Source organism: Catharus ustulatus, chromosome 13, assembly GCF_009819885.2.
Source record: "Catharus ustulatus isolate bCatUst1 chromosome 13, bCatUst1.pri.v2, whole genome shotgun sequence".
In the NCBI taxonomy this organism is placed as follows: Eukaryota; Metazoa; Chordata; class Aves; order Passeriformes; family Turdidae; genus Catharus; species Catharus ustulatus.
In genome coordinates, this window is record NC_046233.1 from 7,354,252 (window position 1) to 7,376,656 (window position 22,405).

Here is a 22,405-nt window from a genome sequence, read left to right on the forward strand (position 1 = left end):
GAACCACTCAGGCCAGCAATGAGTGCATCCCTTCTGTGTGGGGCACAGCCAAGTTTACATCTCCAGCAGACCAGGCTGCACTGAAGGGGGGAACTCTATGCAGAACATTTTAGTATTTAATGAAGGCTTGAAGAAATGTCGTAGTTTGCCAGTCTGGGCTTTGGTGGCACATGGGTGGTGCAGAAGGTGCTTCAGCTGTGGTAGTGGTTCCACATGCCAGCAGCCAGTGAGGTCCCTGGCTGGCATAGCCTGAGCAGCAGGCATCCTCACTTGTGCAAATTTTGGGCAGGCAGGCATGAAAATCCATGTCCCAGGAGTGGGGTTAGTAAAAATACTTGGCTTTGTATCAGATAGCCCTTTGTGTGTGGCAGATGTTCTGATTTATTAGTGCAAGAGCTTGTCAAGGTGGGACAGTGGGGCTCACATTGCTCACAAACAAATCCCAGTCATCACTACTCAACATCTGTCTGGGGTTTGTTTCCAGCAGCCCTTAACTCAAGAAACAGTTTCTGTCCCTCCAGGTTAAGACACAGGCAAAGAACTGGCCAGGGGGAGAAAGAAGTTATATGTCCTAAGCTGCAAGAAGGAGTATTTTTCATAATTTGAAGTACTAAAACCATCATCTTCCTGTTCTGTTTATGAGCACCCTGGCTGTCTCATATATCTGCAGGCTGCTACAGCAATATATTCTTCTTCAGGTCCAGACGTGCCAGGGGTGATGGCTTGTGAGCTATTCTGGCAATACCAAATGAAAAAAAAAACAAACAAAAAACTCCAAACTAAACAAAACGAACAAACTAACAAAACAAAGAAAAAAACAAGCTGGGAAGGGGGCAGGGAGGGTATGTGATGCCAAGTGGAACAGCTCTGTCTCACCTGCCTGGAAGAGAAATGATGGAACACTGGAGACAGGCTCCATTGCACAGATTAATGTGCAGTGTTTGAAAGCAGCCAAGAACATTTTATACACACACGGCGGGGCTGGAAGGAGCTGGGTGGCTCATCTCTGCAGAAACCATTCCTTTCCCTAAGAGAGCATTTTTAAAAAAAATAAAAAGGAGGGTACAAAGGTCTCCAGGAGAGCTCAGCCGCTCAGGCAATTTAATTGGCTGAAAGTAGAGCTTTACAGTTGGGATTAATGTGAATATTTCTTAATAATGTGTGGTGACACATTGTCAGGAGTTCCAGGGTCAGGACTGCAAGTCTGCACAGTGGTTGCAATGAAAATTCTTGCCTTTCCTTCTGGTTTTTATTACTACAATAACTCCCAATAGTGCATATTGAAATGGAAGATGTTGTTAAGTTGGTTTCTTCATTTATTTCTGTGAAACTAGTGAAAAAATGGAATGATGAGAGGAAGAACAGCTTGCAGAGCCTGGCAGTGATGCCTGCATTGTGGGTTAGCTGGATCCACACAGGTTTTGACCTGCACACGGGGATGTGCAGTGCACCAGTATAAACCTAAGCAAAACCCACCAGAAAGCAAGCAAGCAAGAGCGATTTAGCAGTGCTTGAGGTGGCTTAGCAGGACCTGAGACCATTAGCGTTTTCACAAGCATTTTTCAGCTGGCCTTATTGCCTTTTATCTCTGTGGGTCTCCCCTAAGTGACCACCAGCACAGGTTGCCTGCAGGGAGGAGGTGGCTCTGCTGTCCCTGCTCCCAGGAGCCAGGGGATGGCTGCAGCTGTTGTTGAGGGTTATTTTTGCTGCTCCTGTTTTAATTCCTTTTTCCTTCTTTCTCTCACCTTCCCTTCCCTCCTGGTAATTTCAGAGAGGGTTCTGGGAAGTCTGCCTCCTTGATCAGCATGTGTAATTGCCACCAGCCCTAATGGGATGCACTCAGAAGAATGTTTCTGTAATTTCCCTGCACTCCCACCTGCCCTTGCCCCTCTCCAGGAGTGATTGCCTCCACAGCTTTATTATCAACTCTCGCCCAGCACAGAAGAGAGGTTCCTGTGCCTGGAGCCACTGCAGAGCAATGAGGAAGCCTTCCCCACTCTCTCTAAAGCCTGTGCCTCTCTAAATTAGTGGCACAACAGTGAGCAGCAAGCACACAGCTGATAAAAGTCTCAGCGAGGCGTTTGTTCCTGTAATGATTGTCTTTTATGCACAGATAATTTTGATAGAGTTGGACCTCCAAAGCCCACTGTCATCAGGGTGGAGTGAGCTGACCTGTTAATCACAAGAGGAATTAATGGGAATTACAGCTGGTGGAACCCCCCTCTCTGAAGAGCTTGGTTCAGGGGTAGCACTGGAGGGGAATTTAAAAACGAAGCAGTGTGTGTTGTCCTTAGAGCTGCAGATAAAGTGGCAGCAAGGCAGTTCCCCAGGGAGATGGGAGGTGTGGAGGAGATAAACTCCAGGAGCACAAACAACAGATTAACAGCCTAATTCTGAGGAGCATGAGCACACATGCATTTTCATTGCTTCCACTTGGTAATTAATGGAGACTTTTAATTTACCAAGAGGGAAACCAGAGCTGCCAGGATTTGCAACTTTCAGACCCAGGTGGGATGATCCTGCATTACTTCTCTTGATGGGACTCCTGTGGTGTAAGTTGATTTAGCACCATTGATGTGAAGTGAGCTGAAATACAAAGGATTTCTGCTATTTTTACCCCATCTTTTACCCCAGCCCTGACTATCTGTAGATATTTTCAAACAGCTACTAGATAAACTTCACCAAACATTTCCTCCAAGTTTTCTTTTTTAAGATAACTTGTGTTTAAAATGCTATATATCCATGCAGCCTGCAGAGATTAACAAAATGTTTATCTCATCCATGCAGAAGACTCATGAAGTCTTTAAATATGCTTTATATTGGTGTTTCTAAAATGAAGGGTTGATTGTCTGGTCTCAGATATCCAAAATGTGGTCATTGTGTGCCTGAGTATGTGTACACAAGAGCTCTCTGATGAGTGGTTAGAGAGGCTGCTCAGACAGACCTTACTTAGGAATTTGTGAAGAATAACACAGCAAGTTGCACTGAAATGCTGTTGTCATTGTGCATTCCAAATGCATGTGCCAGGGTGTGAAACAGAGGACAGCAATTAGTCAGTCCTGTTAATAATGAGTGTGGTGCTGGGAAGGGAAAAATGATGATAGAATGAGTTCTTTCTTTTGTAACAGTAAAAGGAAGGTAGATGGCATTTGGTCAGTTCTATGTGTGCACTTCAGGAGTTTTTAAAGTCTGCTTATCAGTTTGGGTACTGATTGATAGGGAGGAGGGGCAGGTTTTATGCAGAGCTAGCAGCAGGCTGGTACTTCGGGAAGCTTGATGAGGCAGTTCTCTCTCAGGAGGTGATGTCCTTCCCAGCACAGGCACTGGTGGGACCATGGGCACCCCTACGCTGTGCCAGCCAAGGAGGAGTTTCTCTATCCATGTGGCTCCCTCCAGCAGAGTGAAATTCCCTGTTTCCCCAGAGAACAGCAAAGGTTCTGCCAGTGCTTGGGGAACAGCACAGCCAGAGAGGAAAGGCTGGTTTGGAAAGAAATGGTTGTTTGATGAGCAGGTACCTGGAGCTGAGTGTCCTGGGTAGCAGCAGTGATGCTGTGGGATGGTGCTTTCCTGTGACAGAGACCAGCAACGTGTGCTGGGACACAGAACCCACAGCCTGAGCACACTGCAAAGGATATGTGGACACAGCCTTTACCTGAAGTTCTGCTTCTGTGTGGTTGCAAATGAAGGTGTGAAAGTCTCCGTGCAGAATACGAGTTCAGGAAAATAATTAATTTTGGGATCTTCAGGATGTCATTCAAGGATTTAAGACCAGGAGAAAAAGTACATTACACTGATCTCTGATGACGCTGAGGGTGGCACAAGGGTGGCTTTAATTCTGTGTTTGTCATGGAGAAGCTCAGAATGTCCCTGTTTGCTGTCCCATGTGTGGTAGTGAGGAGCTACTGCTCACCTACCCAGGTTAAATAACACCACAGGGAAAACTCAGACTTGCAGGGGAGGGTGGGGAGAATATATTTTGGGTAGTCTGTCAGTCAGCTTGACACTAATTGGTTGCAGTAAGTAATCGTTCTCCATGTAAATTAGACTCCAATTTCCTCTGTAGTCTGTCTGTTTGCTGTGTGGGCTTCGGTCTCTAATTAGGCTCTCACGTGGCAAACCTGGTTTGTAAGCTGCTTTTGTTCCTGGAGAGCCAGGCTCAGCCCTCCCCGAGGCTGCCAGGGCTCTTCCAGCCCCGCTCCCCTGTGGAATGTTTCTTAGATTAACAGTGCCAAGTTCTAAGTTCTTCTTTTAATGTACATTTTGATTACTTCTATATTTAAAGCTTGCAGTGGTGGTGGGGTTAGAATGCAAGGAGCCTTGCAATGGGAATACCCCTCTGAAAAGCTTCCTCTGCGTTCCTGGAAGCTCACTGCTCCATGAATAGACCTCATTGAATCCCCAGCCCGTGCTGGGGCTGGGGCAGCTTGCCCACATCTGGACTGTGCTGCCGGGACACCTGGAGTGCAGAGCACTGGCTCCCCCCTCGCTTGGAGGAGCTGTGTGAGCACATTCAGAGGTCACCCAGATGCCAGCCCACGCTCTGGAGCTGCTCCAGGGTTGCACATCTGTAACGGAGTGCAGCAATGTGCAGTTGCACGAGAGGCTTTTATCCCTGCCCGTTGGTTGTTTGCAGATGAATGCAGGTTTCCAGGTCGCTGCCTGCCCACGGTGTAGCCCTGTGCTTTCTGTAGCACGAGTGTCAATCAGGGTCAAGCGTCTAGGTCTGTGTATAGCACAGAAAGATGTATCTCTACAGTGTCTGGAAAAAAAGGCAAACTCTAGGTTTTGGCTGGCCAGGCTGTTTGCCAGCAGCACTTCATGATTCAGTAGTTACCTTTGTGAAATTCAGTATAGCTTCAGGAGCCATGTGCTGATGGTTTCTGCAAACCTTCTCCGTATGTGTTGCAGCCCTGCCCCAGATGTGACAGGAGCACTGGTAGGCTTTCTTACAAATAGTGCTTTTATTGGCATCCTGATTTTTGATCTGGTAATACAGGCTGAGAGTTGCCAGCTTTCTTCAATGCTCTCACATGGCTGTTGCTCCAAGTAAGTAAATAAGAAACTTTTTTTTTTTTGTGAGAGGGAAAATAAAATTGAGCATGGGGGTGTGGTTTTTTTTCCTAGTCTGTGTGATTTATACATTGGCAAGGTAACTTTGCTTTCATACCGCTAGTCAAAGCTGGGAAGGATGTTGGCTCTGCAGAGAGCTGCGTTTGGGTGAAGGGACAGGATTGGATCAGGGTTTAGGGTTTTCTCCAATAAGCTAAAGCTGTGGTGGGCGGGCAGGGACCTGCCCCCCTCGGATGACCACAGCCCCTGGCAGGGCACAGACAGCTCCAGCTCCAGGTTCTGCCACTGCTGAGGATGCTCCAGGGTCTGTCCTGCCTCTCCTTCCCTCTGCCCTCATCCGTTCCATGGGGCTTTTCCAGCGTGTGAATGCCTGCTTAGCCGGGGTAAGTAATCTCCCCATGTACAGCATCTGAAAGTGTAAGTGGCTTTAATGCTTTACAAATGTTTGAGTTGGGAAATGGTTTTCTTTTCCAGCTCTGATTCCTGCCTGCCTTTGCGAGCATTAGTTCCCTTTGCAGGCAGGGTCTGGGGGCAGGCACAGCAGCAGGGTTGTGCTGAGTCCTCTCTAACATTTGACTTAATATCCGGACACTGTAAAACTTTGCCTTGATGCAGACGTGACGTCTGTCGCCAGTCCCTGAGCTGCTCCTGCTTTTCCACTCTCTTTAAAACCCATGAAGAGTAAAACCCCGCGGGAGGCTGCAGCTTATCTCCAGCTCTGAGTTTCCAGACGTGCTGTGTGTCTTCTCAGCTGTTGCAAGGATATGTGTGGAATGACAGAATGCGGATTTTGGCTCTTTGGCAGCTGTGTTTAATGCAGGATAAAGGGGTATTTTAACTTTGGGATGTTGGATTTCTTATGCCTTTGTTAGTATGAATTCAGGAGAAAAACTCCAATTTTCTTTCAGGCAAAACAAAAGCTTCTTATGAAGGAAACAAAGTGTTTGAAGTACTTAATCAACTTGCTGAATGCAGTTGCTTTAGGATAATTTAGGAATTAAACAGAAGGAGGCTGTGTTAGTAACAAACTGTGGTTTTGGTTGGAAACAAGGATTCATTCCTGCTGGAGAAGGCAGAGGAAGCCGCAGCCCCTGGGCAGAGCTGCTGGGTCTGTTTGCTGGGCGGGGGGGTGGGGGTTTCACAGCATCCTCTATTTGCCTTTGTTTAGGCGCTGCAAATTATTTGTGTGCTTTAGGATCCCTTCTCTCCTTGAGCAGATGTTTTGTCTGTGCAACTGGTGGAATAATTAGTGAGAGATGTGGCACTGGTGTGCAAACACCCCTTGGGGGTGGGTACAGAAATCCCAGAGTCCATCCTGGGAGCAGCTGGCTGAGGAGCACAGTCAGCACAAGATGCCAGAAGCAAAATTCATATGGCCCAACATATTTGGTTTTATTTCTGCAGAAGGTTTGCTCTTCCTACTGCCAAAATCAGTCAGGGGCTGCATCTGAGGGCAGAAGACCCTGCTACTGCTGCTTATGGCAAATTTCTCTCAACATGTGAATCATTCACTTGGGATTTTTATGGTGGTGGCTGGGGATGATTAAATGTTCAGACTGTAAGAAATTACCAGGAGATTTGAGATTTTCCTCAGTGGTTTTGGCCCCAGTGGTGGGGTGGCATGGGAAGCTCTCCCTGTGTGGATCAGGCTGATTGTAGATTTTGAAGTCTCAGGTTGCATGAGCATGTTTTTGCTCAGCTGCCATTTCAGTAATGGCAGCAACATGCTGCTTCCTCTAATGATCTTGATTTAAGTTATCGGTTATTTCCTTAATTAGCTACTTCATCCACTTACACCTTAAACGAGTCTATTTGTTCACCCAGAGAAGGGGAAAAAAGTTCTTTTTTTTTTCTCTTTTGAAAAGTGTCAGTGGAAATGTGCCAGCATGTGTGGCTCTGACTCCAGGAGATGTTGGTGCTTCTTGTGGGCTGACTCTCCTGGCAGCACGAATTTGAAATGAGATGTAGATGTACATTTATTCCTGGCATCTGTGTTATACAGACAAAATGAACTGAAGTGGTCCTTTGAAAGCCCTGTTTGTATTAACTTGACTGAGGCTGGGGTTGTGTCTCAGGACCAGTTCCGAAGGGGGTACAGTATCTTTTAATCACCAGTGGTCTTTATATTTCCCATGCATTAACATGGCACCATGCTGACCACCCAGTGTCTCCACAGAGCACTTCAAAAACAACCTCTCCAGCTGGCACCAGTTCCTCACCAGTATTCCCCACACACCGTCCTTTGCTGTGCTTCTTTCTGAATCTCAAAGAAACTCAGATGTTTCTCTTTGGAGACTCCTTGTGATACGTGTGGCAGCAGCCCCTGCTTCAGCCCAGCCTATTCTGGCTTTAGTACTGTTCTGCTTTAGTGCTGTTTATTACTTTATGATATTCCCTTCGTTAGCCTTAGCTTCACACTCTGCCTGGCGCAGAGCTCGCTGAAACACGTATTGTGTAATGAGCCTGCTTCCATATTTAAATCAGAGAGACAGGAGCTGGGACTCTCCCAGCTAAAATGGAACTAAGTGCTTGCCCTTCAGTTACATTGAGGCATCTGTGCCAAAAAATTATGTATTTGGGAGGAATTACCAAAAATTCTGACGTACACAGGCTTTAGTCCTTTGATTCTTCTACATTTTCAGCTGTTTGGCTTGAATTTGGACTGTACGACTTTCCTCTGTCACAGAACACATTTCCTGTGGCCCATGTGCAAGGCAGAGCATTGCCCTGCAAAGCAAAACCACAGGGAGCAGCACAAACGTGTCTCCAGCACCAGCACTCACTCCAGCTGGGACCTGCTTGGATGGCAGTGCTGGAAACCCCACGTGTCACATCTGGATGGCAGTGCTGGAAACCCCACGTGTCACATCTGGATGGCAGTGCTGGAAACCCCACGTGTCACATCTGGATGGCAGTGCTGGAAACCCCACGTGTCACATCTGGCAGCACACACAAACCCCAGCCCCAGAGCTGCCAACCCCGCTGGCTCTGGGCTCTCAGCGGTGCTCTTGTGGTCTTGGGTATCCCAGGGGAATTGCAGCTTTTGGGCTGGTTTGTGAAATAGCTGAGGGTTGGTGGGAAGGACTTAAATACAGGAGTTCTAATGATCCAGAAAACAATATCCTAGTATTTCTGTGTGATGATTCCTAAATGGCTGTCATGATGTTGTGCAAGCAGGCGTGGTGGATCTTGTGGTCAGCTGTGCTTTGGACACCAGGGTCACCAATACAGCAATGCCTCTGGGTGATCCATGTTCCCTTCCATCTGTCCTGGATTGCTTATGTAACCTTGGACAAATCATGGACACCCTCCAAGCCGCAGATGGGAGAGAACAGCAGAGTTCCTGCTGCAGCTGTTCAGGAGTTGGTGTCAGAGCAGAGCCAGCCCCAGAGTGGTACCCAGGGATCCATGCATCTGGAGGGTACCTGCAGTGGACCCCTGTTGTAACAAAGTCCTCCAAATGCAATGGAAAAAGACAGTAAAACCAAATAAGCTAGACTCGGGAAGAAAATATATTGCTTGTCCCCTCTGCTTTTCTTCCTCTGCTGATCTTGGGAGGAGGTAGCTCAGAGGAAATATTTGCTCTTAACAGGGTTCAATTACTCTTTGCATTCCTTGGAAATCTGTTTGGATTTTGCCCTGTTGGTGTTGGTTTATGCAGTGATGTTTCCAGCAGATTGTATGGGTATAGTTCCAACTCTTAGTATTTTGTGCAAAGATAAAAAAGAAAGGAGGATGGTACTGAGTAATGAGGTGGCTATTTAATCACAGCAGGACTTGCAGGAAAATGTGCATTAAGTATTTATAGGACAGTATTCATTAACATTTTCACTCTATTGGCACTGGGCAGTTCAAGAAAGCTGCCGAGAGAATTGGAGTCTGTGTTGCACAGCCACAGACCTGGAAAGGGCTGCAGCAGAGGAAAGGCATGAATTCTGCCTTTGTTACCAGATGTGTCCCTCGTAGCTGGCATTGCTTTTGGAGTTGCAGCAGTAAGCAGGATTTCAGTAGTTTCACTTACCGTTCTCAAAATGCTTGCGGTAAATATTTTAGGTCTGATTTTTCTGGCTGCTGTGTCTTACGAGAGTGCAAGTGGCTGACACCGAACCCCTGGTTCGCAGGCAGGCAATTAGAGAGATAAGCCTAAGTGACTTCATGTGTCTCCTTTTAGATTGCCCTGAGTTGATGTAAAGGGCTGGGATTAGCAGAGATTGAGTTCTCAGAGTGCTGGAAACCAGCTGTGGCCGGGGGCCTCCTCCAACATGAGCTGTAGGTACCGAGTTACGGAGGGAGTTTTCTGTGGGCATGAAATGATGCCAGGAAGATTAGAACTGATGATAAAATGGTATTAATGCTTGCTTCATTAACAGCATAGAAGGTATCAAATTACTCTGGTGCTATAAATAAAAGTGTTTCTTATATTTGTTAAGTGAAGGTATTTCAATGGTTGAAATACATTTACTTGCTGGCTTTTGCATCCTCAGATACAGGATCACAGCGAAGTGTATTAGATTTCCCACAGTGTTAATGGAAGGTCTGAAGCTGTAGCAGCCTGATGGTTTAAATTTTCCTTTGAGATGACACAGGGTCTTGTGTTAGGCTTTAGGATGCCCTGTTCTAGACCAGTGCTGTGAGCCCAAGACTGGTCTCAGGCTCGTGTCAAAAGCTGTAGTGATTGCACAGGTCTGTCAGATTTGGGGCTGAAGGTCCATGATGCTGGCCCTATCCAGCCACAGCAAGTGGCATTCCCAGGTCAGGCTATGCCCACAGGCACTTCCCCTGGTGGAGACAAAAGTTTATTTTAGGATTACTGTAATCAGGAGACAGCTTTGTCCTACTTTTTAACAAGTGTAAAAGAAACATATACAGAGAGAGAATTACATCCTTTACCTTAATGCCTGTTGGATAAAATAAATGTTAATCTTGACTAATTAGCAAATGGGTTCAATGTGGATGTCTCTGTGATCCATTCATGTGTTTGAAACCCCCGTTGATTTCCACTGGCACCATTCAGCAGAGCAGCAAGTGAAAGGTCTGACTGTAGCCATGCTCTTGGCTTCCTGATACCTTTCCCCTGTCCTTTGTATGAGAAAGGAGATCCTGATGGCAGTCAGGACAGTGGTGTGGTTTTGTGCCAGGTGTGCAGCACAGAGAGCTTCTCACTGGCCCTCAGCCTCTGGTTTTTCCTGTTTTTCACTGTGCATGAAGTGATGCCTTGTGGCACCCCACGTAGATGGCTTTGATTAATTTGCCTCTGACTTTTTACTGCCTAACTGATCATTCAGGAAACATTCAGCAAAGCTCCTGGTTGCAGTTATTCCTGAACTCTCCCACCCAGCCTGGGCTTCATCCTTTCATGAGGGGTTAAATTTCCTCAACATAAACATTTTCTGCTCTCCAAGCGTGTCCTTATTTGTTGTCTTCATACTCTCATTTTCTTAAGCAGTGCAGGAAACAGTCCCCTGCTTGAAGAGCTTAGAGCTCACACCTCCAAACATCTTCACAGCAGATACTTTCTGAGCATCTTAACACCCACTAAAAATCATTGGGAACTGAATCCTTAACTACTGCCAAAATATGCAGATACCCTGAGGATCTGACTGCTTCCCCTGACCACCTCCATCAGACCAAGGGATAGCAGAAAGGCAGTGAGAAGAGCAATCCCTCCTGGAGCTTGAGCATCAGAAATTACTCAGAATTAGTCTGGGTCTAAGCCACAGCATATTTTTGCAATTTAGGTCCTGTAGCTTGTCACGTCAGCAGATTTGCAACCCTTGTGCTGACTGTGAATGTTGAGCCAGCCCTAAAACTGGTGGAGGAACAGTTTTTTCTGTGCTATATGCTCACTGCCAACTTTGTTGTTCTTCAAGGGAATTTAGCTTGAAGATGCATCAGGGAAGGACATTAGACGAACACCCATCAGTGGAGGATGGTTATGTATGCCCACCGAAAATTGTATTTGTCATGTTTTGCCATTTTGTGTAGAACAGCTTGTCTCTGAGGCTTCAGGCACTTCAGAAAGTTGAATATGGCAGGCTTGTCTCAACACAGAGGAAACAACGTCCTGTTCAAAGTCACAGGCAAAATCATATTTGACATCAGAATTAAACCCAGCTTCATGTCCCTCCTGTGAGCACACAGTGCTGCTCACTCAGGTGGAGGTGGAGAGGCTGGAAGAGCACGTGAGTGTTCTGCTCTGTGCCTTGTGTGCAATGAAAACCATCAAAGTCAGAACTTCTTTCACAGCAGAGATGTTCAGAGTGCGGCAAGTGCCAGAATCCTTGGCCACGGTTTGTGCTGGTGCGTGCAGCGGAGCTGGGGAGGGGAAGGCAGCGTTGGGCTGCCATTGCTGCTAATTACACTAATTACAGTCGTCTCGCTGCTATCAGGAGCTTCCCTTCTCCTGCCCCATCTGTCGGGTTGGCCATCCATGGCTGCTCATCTCTCTGAGAGACGTTTGAAGTGTTTCTTACCCCAGAGAGGCTGACGGTGCTCCCGCTCCACGTCTCCGTACTGACACGGGGGAATGATTGCAGTTTGTACAGAGAAGGGATTTTGGGGGCTTGAGCTGTTTGCCTTGAATTAAGGCCATGGAAGGGGGAGATGTTGCCCTTACTCTGCAACTCCACATTTCTAAAAATCTCAGCCAGGTGAGCCACCTTGGTCTGGAGTATTCCAGCTTGTTTGGGATAGAGGGAAGAGGATTTTTTTCCTCTTTTATTTTTCTTTTTGCCATGTACCAGTGCAACTAGGCTACCTACTGGTCAGAGCAATCCCCTCCAGTCAGGACATGCCACAGGAAGGCTCCCAGCTTTAACCCTTCCATGGTTTTCCAGAAATAGCCTCACCCTCTGCTGCAGGAGCCTGGCTAACCCTGCTTCAGTCAGCAGCCAAGCTGGCCCCTGAACTGTTGTTCTTTTGTTGCAAGGAGACACTCTAAGTTAAACACTCAGCAAAAAGAAAGCCCCACTCCTTGGGATGCCCACCTGTTTTTTATTTCCCTGGGGAAGGGTTAGCCTGGTCACAGGGTGCTGGCTTTGCAGAACAGCCCACTCCAAAGAAGCTGGCTGAGCCACAAAACAATGGGGCTCACTAAGTCTCCAGCAGCAATAATTGCTTCTAAAAGGCTGATGTACTTAGTCTGCTGGTATTTAGCAAACATCTTTGCTTTGCCCTTTGAAGATAATGTTGCGTGTTCGACACAGCTTGGTAGGAGAAAAAAGGGGTAGAAATGGCCTGTAGTTTTATTGTGTTTAATGAGCAGTGGCTGGTGGGAGCCATAGCATTCCATATTGCTGGTGTCCCCTATTAATTGCCAGCAGTTGGGATTCTCCAGCCCTCCTGGTGTTTGAGCAGTGGGTAGGATGCCCTGGTGGGCTGGCAGAGGCTGGGAGCTGAGGCTCAGGCTGGTGGAAGGCCAGCAGCAGCTGGCAGGGTGGTGTGGTGTCTCTGCAAGCCATGCCTCGCTGTGGCTGTGATGGAAACACCAGCACTTACAGCCTTGCCTAGCACTGTTTCCAGGTGTTGGGTCTGGGTCTGGCACTGGACCCATCCAGGGGAGTGGGGACACTGTGGGACCTGTGGAGGAGGGAGCCAGTGTAGGAATCGTGGCCACGTTTCTGGCCAGCCCTCTCCTGATACGGTCTTAATCCCTCCCTGCAGGTGCTGATCCCCCTGTTCCCAGAGCAGACTATATAGCTGCATTTCCCTCTAGATGATGATAAGATAAAAGGCTGGCCGTGTTCTACAAGAAGAGAAGAAGGTTTAGGGGATGACAGGCTGCTGCAGGAGGAAGGGATGCTGGTTTGCAGCTGCTGCTGAGGCTGCCTTTGATGAGGGCTGTGATTGATGCTGTGTTTGGAGCAGGCAGTGACGTGCTGACCTTTCCCTGACGGGCTGAGCAGCTCTAATGATCTTGATGGAGCTGGCGATTTGTGTATTGGGTTTGATGTACAAGGCTTGACACGGCATGGAGAGATGGGGCTGGAGTATGACTGACAGCCCATTCCCATTAAGGATGGCGAGGCACAGGCTGTTCTCCAGTGATTCCTTTCAGTGAGAATGCTTTGACGAATTGCATTGTAGCAGAGTTTTGCTGTTAAATACCATCCCTTTAATAGCTTCCAAGCAGTTAAAAACAGATGAGAATGAAGTAACTTGCAGGCCAGAAGGCTTATCACTAAAAAGGCTGTTTAAATTATACACTTAATTAATATTTAGTGAATTATTTTTACTCTGACTTTAATGTTGAGTCCTTAGGCAGATAAAACAATGCAGTGGCTTGCATCTAAGATTCTCTTTTTTTTCTGTAATTTAGCAGTATAAAATTTCAAACCCTGGACTTCTTGCAGGCAACGTTAAAACCTTTTAATTTCCATGAGCTGAGCTGTGTATAAATCACACCCCGGTTGGCACATCTCGTGGGTGCTTGTGGCAAGAGTAATGAATTTCATGGTTTGTTATGAGCTACTAAAACCAACAGAAACATAGAAAGCCTGTTGTAATCTCAGCATATCATTCAAGGAAACAATTTATTTCTAAGTATGAACAAATGTCAAGCCACGATAACAAGTTGTTATTACTAATTAAAACAAAGGGAAGAATAGCAAACATCTCCTGTCATGTGTGTGCAGTTGCCAGGCTCTCTGGAGGACACTGGAGCTCCATCCAGCTTCAGCCACTGGGACAGCCAGCCTGGGACCCTTGCCATTGCCTAAGATAGGATGACCCTCTCTGTGCATTCCAGGAAGGGCACTGAGCCATGATCTTAAGAGGGCTGGGGCTGGGAAACCACCCAAGCTTAAATACAGATGCCACTTTTCAGAATTTTATTGTTTTCTATGTTTTGGAGGGTTTTTTTTTTAAATCAAAGCTGGCTTGATTGTAGAAGTCTTGTGGGATTGGGGTGTACTGAAACAGCACATGCTGGTCCCTCTGCTGGCACTGGCTGGTTTTGTATCACTTCTTGCTCTCAGAGTGAAGCCACTTCTTGCTCTCAGAGTGAAATAAAAACACATTTGGGCACCTTTCTTCCCACTGCTCTGTTGGGAGGTGAGGAGCCAGGTGCATTGCTGACCACATCTGATCTCCCTGTGTCTGCAGACACACTGGGAAGTTTAAGACTTGAAGACATTGCAAAAGCCCCTTCTTGTGTGTGATGCCCTCCCTGACATCATATGAGAGAATTGGCTGGGTCAAAAAAGTGCTGAATTTATCACCTCACTGTGCATTTAACACTGTTTGGGTGCAAGCAGCAAACAGGTTTTTTCTCTTGGCAAAAAGCAGGCAGCTGTGTCTCCTGGCTGGGAGTAGAAGCACGGCCATCTCAGACTTTTGCTGGGGTCAGGGGAGTTTGGCCAGAGGTCTGTGCAGCCCTGTGGCACATGACTGGGAACAGGAGCTCAGGGGGTGCTAGCCAAGGTGAGGGAAGCACCAAAATCCTGCTGGCAGCCAGGGAAGATGTGCACAGTTGTAAAAACCAGGCTCGTGTCACTTGTCCAGGGCTGAGCTGGCTCAAGATGCCCATGAACATGGAGATGGTCAATCCCCTGGTTCTGGGGGATGCTCAGCTTCGGTGGTGGGGCCAGGCAGTGCATGACTAGTGCAGAGCAGAGCTCAGTGACTTAAGACAAGAATTCCTCAGTACATATCCACTGACCCGAAACACCCTGTTAGACAGGTTTGAAGCCAAAAAATAAAATAAAAATCATCTGATGTGACAGCGACCCTGACAGTGTCAGGCAGTGAGAAGGGCAGCAGCGAGGGAGTCCTGAGCTGCTGCCAAGGCACATGTCATTGCAGACTTGCAGGGTTAGTTGGTTATCCTGAAAATACATCTTCTATTTTGTGTAAATGGAAAATTAATTTGTTGCTGATCAAAGGTTTAGATCTTTGGACAACACACCGCCAGATAAGCTGAAGATTTATGCATTTCATTTATAACATATTTTCAGTGAACACTTTATTGTTTGTGGAAAAGCCCCAAGAAAACAATGTGATTACAAAAATAACTGTGTTGAGCTTATTTAGCTTAAATTGCTATAGAGTGCTTTAATGAGGCTTTTGCAGATATCATTAAAGGACACTATTAAAAAGTCTTCAGATGAGAAGCCTATCAGACTAGGAAAGGGGAGAAAACCACAGGAGCATCTGGATTGTTCACATTCAGTTACAAATTTGATTTGAACATATAAAAGTAAAAAACATATTAGTGCCGAGTGGAAGCTGGAGGCTATGAAAGCCTTATTGTGTTAAGCTCTCTAAAGCTTCTTACATTAAGGTGATTAAAAAAAGAGAGAGAGAGGGGGGAAGAGATAGTGATTGATGAAACCCTGTTGTTGGTGTGCTCTGAGTCATAGCAGGGTGTGCAGTGCTGGGATGGGGACAGTTGGTGGGTGAGGGTCCCTTTGGACCATGGAGGGGATTGGGGTACCAGGCAGTGATGCTCAGGAGTGTCAGCACAGTGTGCTGAGCATCCCTGCATGTGTGTGGTTCAGTGCTGCCAGAGGACATGGGCAGCACAGCATGAGCTCGTGGCACACCTCGCTGTCCAGCCAGGGTCAGGCCTGTCTCGCTGCTGAGTTGGTAGGAAACACAGAGAATTGTCTGTAAAATCAGCTGCAGTATGGGCTGTACCTCCCCTTCTGCGTCAGCCACTGCTGGGCTCCATGGTGTTTTAAAAACTGAATTCCTCCTTGCAGACTGACAGCACAGATCCTTACCCCTGGCTCTGCCAAAACAAGGGGAAGGCAGCAGTGGTGACAGCCGGAGGAGTGGCTCTGTTGTGGTTGGTCTCAGGCAGCAGCCACGGGAAGGTGCAAATGGCAGCCCTGAGGAAAAGTGGAGGAGGCCAAGTTTGGGGATTAATGATCTGCATCTGATGTTGGGCTCTCTGCCTCTCTGTCTACCCCGTTTTTCTTTGTGCTAAGACATCCCTGCTTCTAGCAATGAGAGCCATGAGGAAGCATTTGCTGCCTTGCTCAGAAAGAATAAAGAAAAAACAAAGTTCATCCGCATTTAAAGTCCTGACCTGTATTTCATGTCTCAGATTCTCCAAGGAGCTTTCCCCATACCATGGGTGCATCCTTATGTGTCTGCTGAAGAACCAGGTATTTTACTGGGCAGAGTGGGGCTGTACCCTGCCACATAGGGTCATTTCCCTTCCCTGTCACTAACAGCTTTTTGCAGTCATCTTTCCTTTCCCATCCAGTGTTTGCAAAGCTGTGCCTCTCCAGCCTGTTGTTCTGCTGCTTATCACTGCCTTGTGCCCAGGGACCACACTGGGCTCATAGTGTGCTGGCACTGGGCTGGGAGCACTGGCTCTGCCAGTGGGGGTTGCTCTGCAAATTACAGGGCAAGTGTGGGAGCAGAGCGAAAAAAAGCACTGTGGTGTCCAAGTCTGCATTTCTGTGGTTAGAACGAGTGGTGGGAAAGTAATCTATTGCTATGCCTGTAGCTGTGAGCCAGGATGGGCTTGGTGGTGGTGGGGACCTGCAACCCTGGTCCAGGACAGGCTGGTGGTGTGTGACAAGGGACAATCTGTGTCCCTGTGGGCAGCATTTTGGGGTGGCAGAGTCTGAAACCTTTTGTGACATCCCAAGGTAGCAGTGCTGTGCAGTGCCCTGGTGTGCTGCAGCAGAGAATGCTCACTAAATAATTCAGAAAGGCAACTTGATCTGACATTCATCAGGTTAGTAGCCCAGTGACCTTGAGCACAGCAGTCTGCTGGTGCTGTGTTGGTTCTGCTGTGCAGCCCATTGTCATCAGGAGAATCAACATTGTCACGTGGAACCCTATTGACTGACAGACAATCAATACATCAAGGTGATGAAACACAGCATTTATGAAACATGGGCTCTTGCAATGATTTGTTAAATTAGCCATAGGTCTGAGTTTGTGCAAATGGCAGAAAGTTGAGAGTTGACTGAGTTTGGCTCTTTGTCATTAAAACTGGCAACAAAGGGAAGAAAGATGGTGCTACATTTACAAACAGAGCTGTCTGTCTCACACCCCTGGATTGAAGCAGGGGCTTTCTACTCTCCATCTTTCTTTATTTTAGTAGCTTTTTACTTCTGGTCGTTTGCTTCATTGCTGGCAGTTGTCAGCATCCATCCTTATAATGGTGCAAGTCCTTCACCTAACCTTTGATAATGTGCTCCACCGGCTCAGTATTCTTCCTGCTGCCTAATGAAACACCCATTTCACCTGCATAATGTGCAGAATCCGTTAAGAAATCTTGTGTGCCTTCTGGAGTTATTCCAACACATGACCTTTTCACAAGCCTCACAGTAGGCAATGGTAATATGGAGCAATTGCCAGCACACCAGCAGCCTTCAAAGCAGGAAGGCTCATTTCCATTTCCCTGAGACAGTTGTGTGTCCAAACATTACACAGCTTCTAATCTGATTTCTTGTCTCAGAAGAGGTTGTTCCTTGGATTTTGTGGATATTTAGATTTGCAAGTATTGGAACAAGAAGTCTGTCAGGAGTGATGACAATCAGAGCCGCTGTTTGGAGACACAAAGCTCTACTGCTCACAGCTAGCCCTGCAGCTGAATTGTTACAGACATTGGTCTTTTACTCATCTTTTACTTCAGTTCGTGATTCTCACTCCCATTTTATCTTTGTGGATGAGCTTAGACTGAGAAGTTCACAGAAGAAAGCCAAGCAGAGCTCACCTTTGGGATGGTTGGTTGTGTGTGGATGACCCTGCCTTGTGCCCTGGGGTGGGATCATGCCAGGCTGGTGCAGGGTGATTGAAGCTACTGTAGATGGTGGCACAGAGGGTGTTGTACAGTAAGTGTGGGGTTGGACACTCATGCCTTGCCAGCATTTCCCCTGGGGCGAGGCCGGCTGATGGAGACCCTTGGAGCTTGAGTAGAGATTTTGCTCCAAAGTGTTTGCAGCTAAAGGGCCTTTCCTCCTTGAAAGTTAATGCTGATGAAGTCAGACATTTTTACTCCTGTTGGGTGAAATTAGTGCCTACAGGATGTGCCCTGTGGAGCAGGATGTGTTCCTTGTGCTGTTTGTAGCCCCAAGTCACTGCTGCACAATTTTAGGGATATGTTTCCAGGGAACGTGTGTAATTTCTGCTCTACAGCATTTCTGCCCAACATTTTCATTTTATAACCAGGCTTCTTTGTTTGCTTTTGCCCTATTCAGTTTTGTCTCATTCTCTTTGTGTTGTAATTAACATGTTCTGAGTTTAAGAGCAAAAGTAAATCATCTTAGGGCCATGGCATGTTAACCCCACAGAGAGTCAAGATTGACAGCCTGCCTGCAGCACTGCTTCAGGCTGGAGGGGGCAAAATGGGCCAGTTTAGGAAGCTGAAGGATCAGTGAAGATTTTCCCTACAAGTTCTGTTCCTCTTTGTAGTTGGAGGAGTTGAAGGAGACCATCCTCAGCACTTCAGCCATCTCCTGCAAAGCCCCTGCTCCATGAAAGGAAGGTCTGATCTGGCTGGATGCACTAAGAGTCAGTGCTCAGCTCTTGAACTTGCTGCTCAGACTTAATATAAATGAAAAAAAAAAAAAGAGAGTTCAGATCTCTGTACATTCTTGGTTTGTCCCACTTGGCCAAGTAAGTTGGAGAGGCTCTTAGTGAGAACTGGGCTGGTTTGTCCCAGCTGAAGATCTCATCCTTGAGATTTTGAGTGTAATTCCATGTAATTAAACCTAATTTATGAGCCTTAATAATAACAATTTAAGGCATTTGAGGCTGCAGAAAGGCTCACAGCTGTAGTTTCTGCATCTGTGTTCTGTAAACATAGCTAATATTGCCAAAATCAAGGGCTCTGAAATCTGGAGTCAGGCATCAAAAGTCAGGAGCGTGCAACAGAACGTTAAGGAAACTTCCCAGTCTGACCATTCACGGGACTCTCTGGCAGTCACACTCCCCAGGCCAGGGTCTTTGACTTCTGGGACTGAAGTGAGGAACTTTGGGCTTTTATCCTCTCAGTCTACCCAGGTGTAAGTCTCGCTCTTGCCCCAGTCATCTTCAGCTCCTGCTCTCCTCTTCCTGTGCACCCACCTCACAGCATCACTGGTCTTCAGTCCCTTTGTTATCCCAAAGGTCGGCAGTTCCCAGCCCCTGCAGTGTCTCAGTGTCCATTCACCTGGCTGGCATCCCCCATCTTCATGTCCTTTTTTATCCCAAAGTTTGGCAGTTCAGCCTCTTGTCTGTGTTAAAAGTGCATTTCAATCTCCATCTCATTCTGCAGTTTGTTAGCCCAGCTACCTGGACCAGGTGAATTCCTCAGCAAGAGGTGCTATGTGTTGGGAGAGCTTTATTTGCTTTTTGTGAAGGTTTTTTGAATTTCACTCACGTTTTGCAAACGCTAAAAATTGAGAAGTACGCTGTCCTCCAGATGACTCGAATTATTCATTTGTGACCGCCGAATTCCCAAACAACGTAAGAGATTTGGCAGCGTAGCTCCTTCTCTGCGTTTTCATTTCCAAGGGGAAGGAAATTCAGGGGGAAGAGGCTTAGCATCCCCGTTGAGGTGGTGTATTCCTGGGGCTCGCAGTACTCACCTGAGACACACATAAAAAGGTGTGAATCGTTCATCTGTCGCGAACAGAGTGAGAGAAAATATATTAAAATATGCAGTGACCGAAATGCCACGCTAACAACTTGTGTTCCCCAGAATATTTAGCCCTGCTGGTCACAAACATGCTGCGTCTATAAAGCAGTAGGGAATCACAGCAAACTACTGTAGAAGATAATTGAGAGAGGACATTAAAAACCAAGAGAAAAATGCTGTGTTGCTCGGAGCCAGCGGATCATTGCGTTAATAGCCGCGTACCTAAGAAGCGCTGCCTGAAGTTTGACAGCAAGTTGAGATTCGGTCAGTATCAAATAAGAAGGGAAGGATAATTAGTGTCTTCACACCATTCAATTTGGGCTGCTGGTGTAGAGCCAACTCTTTGAAACACGCAAGCGAGCGGGGAGGATTTATTTTTTTTTCCCCTCTCGCATTGCCTAACGAGGATTTATTGATTTCGGAGAGCGGGCTGATTTCCATGTAAATAAAGGGGCGGGTGTCCGGGCCCGGCGCCGGTCCGGGTGGGATGCGGTGACTTTGGCTGGCTGACATCATTGCTCATTAACATGCAGGAGAGGAGAGCAATGCAACAGCGGAGCCCCGCGCCGCTCCCGCGCCGCCGAGCGCTCCCCGCGGGCTGCACCGCTCCTCCTTAGTGCCCTGCACACTGCACAGCCTCTCCCCACCTCCGAGGGTCACTCGGTGCGAGGCAGGCTCGGAGGGGGGGCTGCTGGATTCACCCGGATTGCGAGCAGAGAGGGAGGGACCCTCCGGAGCCGCGTTTCAAAGCGAGGGTGTTGACGCGCAAGCTTCAGACGCGGGGCAGCGATGGCACGGAGCTCCAGGGCAGCTCCGCTCCGGGAACGCGCCTGCCTGCTCTGAAAGGCTCGGGCAGAGCCGGGAGCCAGGGATGCTTTATGGCACTGCGGTGCTCCGGCTGGTCCTGCGAGCAGCCCCGCATCCCGCAGCACCGGGCACAGCTGGCACAGCTGGGCAGCACCTGAGACCCTTCCCTGCCGCGCTGTCACTGCCAGGGGCACAGGTAAGGACCTGCCTTGGGCCAGAGACTTCGGTTTGTCGCGGATTTTTAGAAGGGATAGAAAGTAGAAGGGAGGAGGAAGAGGAATGAGGAGCATTCCATGGATGCACGCAGCTGCGTGCTAACTTTGCTCAGTGTGCTGCGAGGGGCTGCGCTGTTTCTCCAGCCTTTGCTGTTCTCTGTGTTTATGGATGTAAAAGGTTAATTGTTAAATTGTATTTCTGCAGCTGCAGGACGTCAGGGAGAAATGCTGATGCTGTTGTAATGGAGTTTTCGTTTTAAAAATATTCAGGAAGGCTCAGCTGGCTCTAATAGGAGTTAAAAAAATCTTCATCTCTTGGTGTTAATTGTATTGCTCTGGTAAATGCAGCCCCCAGAAGCCTGGGTTTTCTGCACATTTTCTGAGCAGACTGTATGCAGGCTGGGGCTGTGAATGAGGACGTAGCTGTTCAGATGTTTATTTTGGTAATTTTGCCTTCCTGAGAATAGGAAGTTTTAAAGTAATAATCTTTCTAAGCCCTCGTTGTTCATGCCAGAATGCCAACCTATAAACCAACCTAGAACTGCAACCTGGGGGTTATGTTTTTCAGTGCAATCTTTTCAAGTCCAATTTTCTTTTTTCTCCTGTCCCTCAATGGAACATTTTAAGCAGATGTGACACAGACGTGACCTGTGACCGTGGAAAGATTTTAATCCAGTTATTCTTTGTTTTCTAGTCATGATTCCTTGGCGGTGCTAAACACTGATTGAATCTTTTTGAGCAGTTGAGGATTAGCGCTGGACAGAATAATGCCAAAATAATTATTTGCACCAGATGCAGTGTCATCCTTTCAGTTTTAGCTCTCTTATCTTGTAACTTATCTGACTTATTTTCGTTGGGCGATTATTTCGCCTGCTGTGGGAGCACTTACATGTCTCGCATCACTGCATTGTGTTTATAAGGGTGCTGGCTTGAGCCTGTGATAAAGATTTGTAAAGTAAAACTGTCTGCAGCTAACAAGATTATATTTTGCTTCGTATTTTAATCTTCTCCCGTTGTGTGTTTTCTGCCAGGCAGACTCAGCTCAGCAGAATGACCCAGGCTTGCGCATTTGCTGTTGGCAGCCTGGCTCTGGCTCAGCCAGCACAGGCATGGATCAGGCTGGCAGTGTTTGTTTTCACTGTGGGTCAGTATTGCCTGCCTTAGGGGACACAGTCTGAGCCTTAACTTCTGAAATAATGACAATTTTCAGCCTAGCTCATCCTGCTTCTGACTGCCTATCAGCCAGGATTTTTTCCTTTAGGATGTATGGCCTGGGAGATGCTTGGATTGCAGCATGTTTACTAGTTCCTGTGGTTTCTGCTTGTCATGCTGCAAATACAAGTGAAGGCCCTTAAAATAGCACTTACAGCCCTGGGGCAGATTGCTGGGAACTCACTGAGCTTAGCTAGTTCAGAGTGATGGGCTTTGAGCCTGGAATGGGATGGGGGAAAGAGAGGGGCAGGAAGAAAAATACTGCCTGTGGAGAGCCCAGAGTTACTCAGCCTTGAGAAAACAGTGAAGATCTGCATGCTGCACAGACACAGGTTTCTCAATGGACAGCTGGTTTTGGATCCAGGGTGCTGGAACCCCAGGCTTGGAATTTTCATCTTCAGTTAAGGACAAAGCAGAAAGGACCTCCTGTGATTCAGTTCTACATCTTGTCAGGCTGAAAAGCCACCCATTAGAATGTGACAAGATAGTCTTCAGGGCAGGGCTTTGTCACAGACCCACA

General features: G+C 47.3%; 1 protein-coding gene across 3 annotated transcripts in view; it reads left to right on the forward strand.

The window, feature by feature from the left end:
* PRICKLE2 (prickle planar cell polarity protein 2) overlaps positions 1–22,405 on the forward strand; it is a 99,863-nt gene that overhangs the window by 38,345 nt on the left and 39,113 nt on the right. Inside the window, exon 1 of one of the 3 annotated variants that reach the window (XM_033071281.1) lies at positions 5,319–5,453. The exons of 1 other annotated variant lie outside the window; for it this stretch is intronic. The gene's annotated coding sequence lies outside the window, so the exon portion shown is untranslated. Of the gene's footprint in view, positions 1–5,318; positions 5,454–20,175; positions 20,655–22,405 lie in introns of those variants that run through there. One more of the 3 variants, XM_033071280.2, reaches the window with a different exon arrangement.